Source organism: Podarcis bocagei (assembly GCF_964188305.1).
Source record: "Podarcis bocagei genome assembly, chromosome: Z".
In the NCBI taxonomy this organism is placed as follows: Eukaryota; Metazoa; Chordata; class Lepidosauria; order Squamata; family Lacertidae; genus Podarcis; species Podarcis bocagei.
The window spans coordinates 28,240,377-28,248,851 of record NC_138140.1 but is presented as its reverse complement, the minus strand read 5'-3'; positions in this window follow the sequence as shown (position 1 = coordinate 28,248,851).

Here is an 8,475-nt window from a genome sequence, read left to right as displayed (position 1 = left end):
ATAAAGTTAAATTGTGTTTCATTAATAAGTAATGCAATTGAATTATTTTAACTGTCCTGTCCATTTTCTGTTTATTACCTCCCCATCCCTCTCCATGGACACTTGTTTATTATTTGTTTTTTAGATATTTCAGTTGCTGCTCCCTAGCTGATCTTCTCTGGGCAGCATACATAAAAGCATTTTAAATATACAGAGATGAAATAAAAAGGAATTGATCAATGCCTTAAAACTCTCACAGCACAGGGATGATCTTCAAAAGACGGGATAGCTCAGTCGGTAGAGCATGAAATTCTTAATCTCAGGGCCGTGGGCTTGAGACCGATATTGGGCAAAAATATCCCTGCATTACAGCGGTTTGGACTAGATGACCCTTATGGTCCCTTCCAGCTCTCCAATTCTATGATTCTATTCTAACACCTCAAAGATCATGAATGCCTCTGAAACAGGGATGGAGGTTCCTTTTCAGCCCAGAGGCCACATTCTCTTTTGAACAATGTTCCCAGAGCCACATGTCAGTGGTGGGTGAGGCCATAGGCAAAAGTATGCAGAAGAGCAAATGTGAAATGTTACCTCTGTACATTAGGGTCGTTTCTACAAACATACACACACACACACACACACACCTCTATCCTTCATCTAAGGAATCAAGAGGCATTATCACAGTTCAAGGACATATTCCAGCCATGTAAACATACTCCAGAAAGATGTGAAGGAGGTCCAGTGAGGGGTGGGGGCTCAAGGGAAGAGTTTCTCCCTTGAGTCCACTCAGACTCAAGAGTTCTGAGGGCCTGATAGAGAAGGCTGGGATGCTGTGTTTAGGGGCCTTGGGCCTGAGGTTCCCCATCGCTGTTGTAAGATGCCCTCACCTCAAAATAAGGGGGAAATAAAAGAGTCTATATTTGATGCTGAAAGGAACAAAGCAGGTCCCAGACAAGTCCCTCCAGACATTCTAGAACTGGAGTCCTTCTCCCGTAGTTGCTCATCCCTGGATCTCCCTGGGTGAGGTCATGCAAGGGAAAGACTCAAGTTATGGATTCAGCATCTGAATAAAGATATATAGGAGGAGGTGATCCTTCAGGTCATCAGCTTCAAAATATCTAGGGTAGCCTCCCCCAACCTGGTGTCTTCCAGGTAACGATGATGATGATTTATTAATCACTTTCCTTACAAAGGGACTGGAACTGACTTACAAACGTAATACAAACACTAAAGCCAATTACAACAAAACACAACCAATAAAAATATAAAAAGACAGTTCTTACAGATCCTGCTTCACTAAAAGAAGCCACAAGTAGTTGAAACCCTTCAAATTAAGGGCCCAAAGTTCAACTTCAAAAGGTTATTGAACTTCAACTCCCATAATCCCTAGTCTTTGACCATGCTGGCAGGGGCTAATGAGAGTTGTGCTGTGAAACCTCTGGAGGGCACAAGGTTGGGAAAGGATGGTTTAGGACTTTGAACCAGCACCTTGAATAGGCTCCAAAATGCACCGGAAGCCAATGTGGATGATTTACTACCAGGTGCAATATGACCAAAATGTCCAGTCACTGTTAAAAACCTTGGAGGCCTATTATGGACTATCTGAAGTTTACAGACCAATTTCAAAGGCAGCCCGACATGCAATGCATTGCAGTAATCTGTGACAGAATCTCTGGCTTCAGCCTTGCAAGTGGGCAAGCAGCCAGATGACTTATTAGGTGACAATGGCTCTTGATGTGCACTGTTTGTTTTCAGCGTTCTGAGTTATATCTGCTGACTTTTAACTGTCCAAAAGAAACATTTACCACAACAAAAGTGATGAAAAGGAAAAGGGGTTGAAAGCAACAGAGCTACCAGTAGATGAACGTAGATGCTTTCCTGGAAAGGTACTATTGGGATTCTGTTAATGAATCTTTGACGTTTTGAGAACAGATCAAGAGTCTGTTTGAGGTTTATCTCCAGAGGGAGACTTTGCAGGTGCAGCATTTAAAAATGTAAGAGTTCCCTCTCTTTCCTCCTACTTATTTATGGAGTAGCGGAGACCTTCTCATTCCAAGTTTAATCCAGGAAAGAGCACTAGATTAAAGCCAGCACAATGTCGCAGGCCTGTCATAACACCACATTCAGATTCCTATGGAGATGGGAGCACAGATTTGGAGCCGAAGCCCTTCACGAGCTGATTTCAAATACCCTCTATGCATGAAAGATGGCGCATACTCCCCAACAGATGCTCAGACATGAAAAGTTCCAGTTTTGTTCTGTCACTTTTAGTGCTGTGCTGACATTTTCTCCTGTAGTTTTTTTAGGTCCTTCTCCATCAGTTACCAAGAGAAGAAATTTCATTCATAAATTATCAAAGAAGAGAGAAAATTCAAGTAAAATTCTTATGGGTGGGGTTGGGGTTATTTCAAGAGATGTTAGCATTCTTTCTTTATTCTTACACTCTGCAGCCTTATTGGGTGGCCACACTTCAGTTCAATCCCAGGGGAGAAAGCAAGTGTGCACCCTGTTGCATTTTTGCTGCTGCTGTGGGTACCTGTGGTCAGCCATCACTACTCAGCCCAAGGGAGAGTATATCTGTTAGTTAGTTTAGCCTTTCTACATATGCTTTCCCTCTCCCCACTGAGGAGTGGATTAAATGGTGCTTGATGAGCTGGGACATCCCTGCTCTTGCAACTTCTGTTTGGCCAGTCCATTTGAGTTGTAAAGCCATCAAAGAGCTACAAGAGAGGCTTCCGGCACAGTGTCCAGGTGGAGAATCCACATCCCACCAGATGAAGTTGGAGTACACCTCCTATCATCCCTGACCACTGGCCATGCTGGATGGAGCTGATGAGATTTGGAGTCCATCAAAATCTAGAAGACCATGGGTTCCCTATTTTGGCATATGTTTCTCTTCAGCAAGATAGGGAAGAGACTCTTAGAAAACCTTGGGCAAATATCTTCCAAGATGCATCTGAGTGTACTTTTTTAAGGCAATCTTGAAATGACACATTTGCTAGAGGAGAAGGAGGAGAAAAGAATCTGATCTAAGAATCTGTTCACAACTTCTACTTTGGCAACATTGGTTCTTCACTAGTTCTGTGTCCCAGAATAAAGAGGGCATCCTCAGCTTAATAAATGTCCATTCAAACTCCACTAACTCACAGCTAATGGCACCAATGACAGAAGGTAATGAGGTGTCATTTATATGAAAATGCTTCTGGGATGTTGCCAGGCATTGTGGAAATGCACCATCTGTTCTTACAAGGGGGAGAAAAGGCCTATTGCTTAGGAAACTAAGACCCTTCTTCATGACCAACCACCAACAAGCAACCACTCTGCCCATTCTCATGAAAGGTGGAAGGAAGAGTAACATGGCAGCAAGAGGTTTCCTACAAAAGAACAGGAATAATCTATCTGATGATGCTAAATCCTCCTTGCTGATCGGCATTGCCGATATATCATATACATATAACCAGGAATAATGGGAAGGAGGTGATAGCTATGATGGCTACATTCTATCTCCACTATGTGCTACAGCTCATTGGTAGAATATCTGCTTTCCATGCAGACAGTTCCAGGTTAAATCCCCAGCATCTGCAGGTAGAGCTGGGAATGCCCTTGGTCTGAAACCCTGGAGAGCCACTTCACTGTAGAAGTTACTGAGCTAGGTGGACCAATGGTCTGACCAATGGTCTAAGTTTGTGCATCCTGGCTGATCCTATGGTGCCATATGCTAATTCCCAGCAATGTTCTTACACTTGGGGTTGCCTGTAAAAAAAATTTCTGTTTCTGTTTGAAAATAACAATTAACAAAATTACACTTAATAATAATAATAATAATAATAATAATAATAATAATAATAATCAGCTTCCTTTCCCAGTGTAGAGGTAGAAAATCCTAAAGAGATTTGAGTATCAAGAAGTTTAAAGGAACGGCTGGATCTAAAAGGATCGGCGGGAGGAAAGGAGGGGAGGGCTTGGGGATGGTCTTACCAGCAGACATCGGGATACATTTCATGTTTTAATCCCCTGGTTCTAATAAAGACACATTTCCCTCCTATTCCATGCTCTCCTCCAGTCTGATTTCTGTGCACACTTAATACTTTTAACATGTGTGAAAGACACTGGAATGATTTGAAAGAGAAGATGAAAGCAGCAGACAACTACAAATTCGCTTTCGATAAACACACAGGCGCAGCATCAAAAGTCCAACTTTGGAGGAGAATTCAAAGTTTTATTAAATATTTCTTTAGTGCCCTTTGTCAGCACAAGCTGCAGGCAGAAGTCAGCGATTATCATCCTGCTGACACAAGCACTCCAGATACTGTAAAGGGGCCTCAAGAAAATCAGCTTCAAGGAGAAATTCTCCATACATTTCCAGCATGCTCTCTCCACTCCTGAATTATTTTCCACTCCAATTAGGCTTAGCAAATTAATCTACCACATTGTTGTTCCTTTTGGATGCAATATACTCTCTCTGCATCCGGGGCAAGTGCTGTCAACACAGCTTTGAAATCTCACAGGCAACTAGTCTCATTTCACGGTTGCTTTTAATTATTTTATTTTATTTAAAAGTTGGTGTACTGATCAAATGACTAGTGGTCGATGATGGTGGTATAATAGAAACATAGGACAATAGGAAGCTGCCTTATAGCAAGTTGGCATACATTGGTTGATAAGATTCAGAATTACTCTGCAGTGACTGGCAGAGGCTCTCCAGGGTTTCAGATGAGGGACATCCCCAGCCCAACCTGAGGATGCTGGGGATTGAACCAGGTGCTCTGCTACTGAGCTATGGTCCTTCCCTGAAGGTAGATGAGGAGCACAGGAATGTGGAAATCGCCTGAATTGAATGGGTGGGCCTCCACCCTCTTATAGAAGAACATAAGAAGAGCCTTCTGGATCATGCCAATGGCCCATCTAGTCCAGAATCCTGTGGGAAACATGCAAGCAGAAACATACTGCCTCTAGCTGTGGAGGCAGAGCATAGTCATCAAGTAGGGACTGACTCTTTTTTTTCAGTCCGAGGGCCACATTCACTTCTGGGCAATGCTTTGGGGGCCAAATGGGACAGTCTATTCTAAAGCAATGCAGAATGTCTGAGTGTATTAAAACAAGTCATGCATGGAGATAGAAGCAAAAGTGCATGGATAACTGAATGTAATCATTATCTTTAAATACTAAGGTAGTTTTTATGCACACTTCTCTGTATTCCCCATGAAAGCAGGCAAGAGGCATTATAGGATTCCTACCAGGGACACATTCCCACTAGGCAAGAACACTCAAGCGGGGTGGGAAAGAAGGCCAAAGAGAAGTGTGGCTCAGGGACAGAAGATGAAGCTGGGGGGGATGTGGGATCTCAAAAAATAATCCCAGAGGCCAGATAGGGAGTCCTAGGAGGCTGCATTTTGCCCCCCCCCCCCGTTATGGATGCAGTATGTGTCTATAACTTAAAGGCAGCCGGTGCCAAGCACTTTGATCTCTATGCAAGGCTAACTACTTGCAACCCTGCCGCCCCTGCCCCACCCCCAATTGCTAACTTCAATTTTCAGAAACAGGTGTCTTGCGGGGGGGGGGGGGGAGGCAGGTAATGAAAAGCACAAAACTTGAAACTGCTCAATTTACAGTAAATTTCAGGAACAAGTATTACAATCATCTTTGATTATCTTTCTCAAATACAAAAGACAATGTTTCAGCACACAAATCATTTTGAATAATCTTGTTAATTGTGATGTTAAAATTTAAGTCTCTTAAAAAATTGCAATTTCAGGCACATCAAAATCTCACTTTGCATGCCTGATTTCCTTTGCAAATTTTGTCATCGATTTCTTCAGTTTAAGTGCAGGTGCTTGGGCATGCTGAATTGATTTTCAGGGCAGCAGTTGAAGAAGGAGCAAAAAGGGTTTTCTTGTGTGTGTGTGTGTGTTTCTTTGTGGCTGATTAGCTGTTTTCCCTGTGTAAAGGTCAGAGGGGGCAGGGTTTCTCTTGAGGCAGGGGATTAGCTGTGGGAGGAGCTTATCAGAGTTTTCAGGGCAGCAGTTGAAGAAGGAGCAAAAAGGGTTTTTCTTGTGTGTGTGTGTTTCTTTGTGGCTGATTAGCTGTTTTCCCTGTGTAAAGGTCAGAGGGGGCAGGGTTTCTGTTGAGGCAGGGGATTAGCTGTGGGAGGAGCTTATCAGAGTTTGTAGGGCAGCGGCGCGCGCCTAGCGGCGCGCGCAGTTATACCCATCTTTTAGATTTAGGGGAGCTAGTCTCAAACGTTTGTTGGGGGAGACCTAGGTGTTTTTTTTTTTTTTGTGGGGGAAGTTATTTGTCCTGTCTTCAAGCTTTTTATGATGGAGGACCTCTGTAGCCACCCCCAACGACACGATCTCAAGATGGAAGGGGAGGGAACAGCTGCAGTCGCCTGCGATTCCTGCGCAATGTTTGCCATCTTGCCAAAGGTTGCAGGCAGCTTTACCTGCAGCAATTGCATGTTGATTGCCCTTTTAAAAGACAAAGTCCAGCAACTGGAGGAACGTGTAGCTACGCTCCAAAGAATTAGAGAGCTGGAGCTCTTCTTGGAAGCAACAGAGCACACCATCCCCACCAAGGAGGAGACAGGGGACTCCCCTGAGAAGGAGGATAGTTTACCAACACAGGAGCCAGATATATGGAGAAACGTGACTCAAAGAAGTAGGAGGCCCAGGGTTCACTCTGATTGTTTAGAAATACACAATCGCTTTGAGGTCCTCTCCCCTAGCATGGAAGACGAAGAGCAGACTCCATTTGAGGATCTCTCCCTCATTACAGTCGATATGAAGGTATATGAAGACGAGCAGCAAAGTCAGTCCTCAGGGAATGTGCAGGCGACCTTGGAATGGACAGCTCACTGAAGAACCCTGACCAAACCCAAGAGGAGGCGTGTAGTGGTGATAGGGGATTCCCTACTGAGGGGAACAGAAGCAGTGATCTGTGGGCCTGACAAGATGTCTCGGGACGTGTGCTGTCTCCCCGGGGCTAAGATCCAAGATGTAACTGAACGACTGCAAGGAATCATAAAACCCACTGACAAATACCCCTTCCTCTTGGTTCATGTGGGAACCAATGACACTGCAAGCAATAGCCTCCAGAAGATCAAAAGAGACTACGAGGCTCTCGGCAGGAAATTGAAGCAACTAAATGCACAAATTGTCATCTCGTCTGTCCTCCCAGTTGAACGATGTGGCCCAGGGAGAGAGGGGAAAATAGTGGAAGTGAACAGCTGGCTTCGCAAATGGTGTAAACAGGAACGGTTTGGATTCTTAGATCACGGACTGCAGTTTCTTGAAGATGGACTTCTGGCAAGTGATGGGCTGCACCTCACAACAGTTGGGAGAAATGTTTTTGCCAAAAATCTCAGAAACCTCATCAGGAGGGCTTTAAACTGACTAATGGGGGGGAGGGAGACAGTGCTCCTGAAGGTAGGAGTCTATCAATTAATGAAGATGATCATCCAAATGTCATAGACCAAATGGAGCAAACAGCACGCGGACCTAGTGGTGGGAGGAAAAAATCCTTAAATAAGAGACACGGGGGAATGATTAATGGACTTCAATGTCTGTACACTAATGCACAAAGCATGGGAAATAAACAAGATGAGCTTGAGCTCTTGGTACAGCAAACTAAATATGACATAATAGGCATCACTGAAACCTGGTGGGATAAGTCCCACGATTGGAATGTAATAATGGGGGGATACAATTTATTTCAGAGAAACAGAGCAGACAAGAAAGGAGGAGGAGTGGCGTTATATGTCAGGGATGTGTATACCTGTGAAGAGATCCAAGATTTAGAACCTCAAAGCCAAAGTGAGAGCATTTGGGTCAAAATTAAGGGAGAGAAGAATAACAGAGACCTCATTGTGGGAGTTTACTATAGATCCCCAAGCCAAACGGAGGACATAGATGATGCCTTCCTGGAACAGATGGCCAAGCATGCAAAAGGAAGGGAGATAGTAGTAATGGGGGACTTCAATTACCCGGATATTTGTTGGACGTCAAACTCAGCCAAGAGCATAAGGTCAAACAGATTCCTCACTGGCCTTGCAGACAACTTCATTGTCCAGAAAGTGGGAGAAGCGACAAGAGGAACAGCCATTTTAGATCTGGTCCTAACCAATGTTGATGACCTGGTTAGTGGGGTAGATGTGGAAGGATCATTAGGCGCGAGTGATCATGCTCTTCTGAAGTTTACTATACAGCGGAAAGGAGCAGCCAAGCATACTAGGACTCAATTTCTTGACTTTAAGAAAGCCGACTTCATAAAACTTAGGGAAGTGCTGGGTGAGATCCCATGGACAGCAATACTAAAAGGAAAGGGAGTTCATGATGGCTGGGAGTTTGTTAAGAGGGAGATAGTAAAAGCACAACATCAGGCAATACCAATGAGACGGAAACATGGAAGGTGCCTAAAGAAGCTAGGGTGGCTATCTAAAGAACTTTTAACTGAATTAAGATTAAAAAAGGATGTGTACAAAAAATGGAAAAGGGGGGA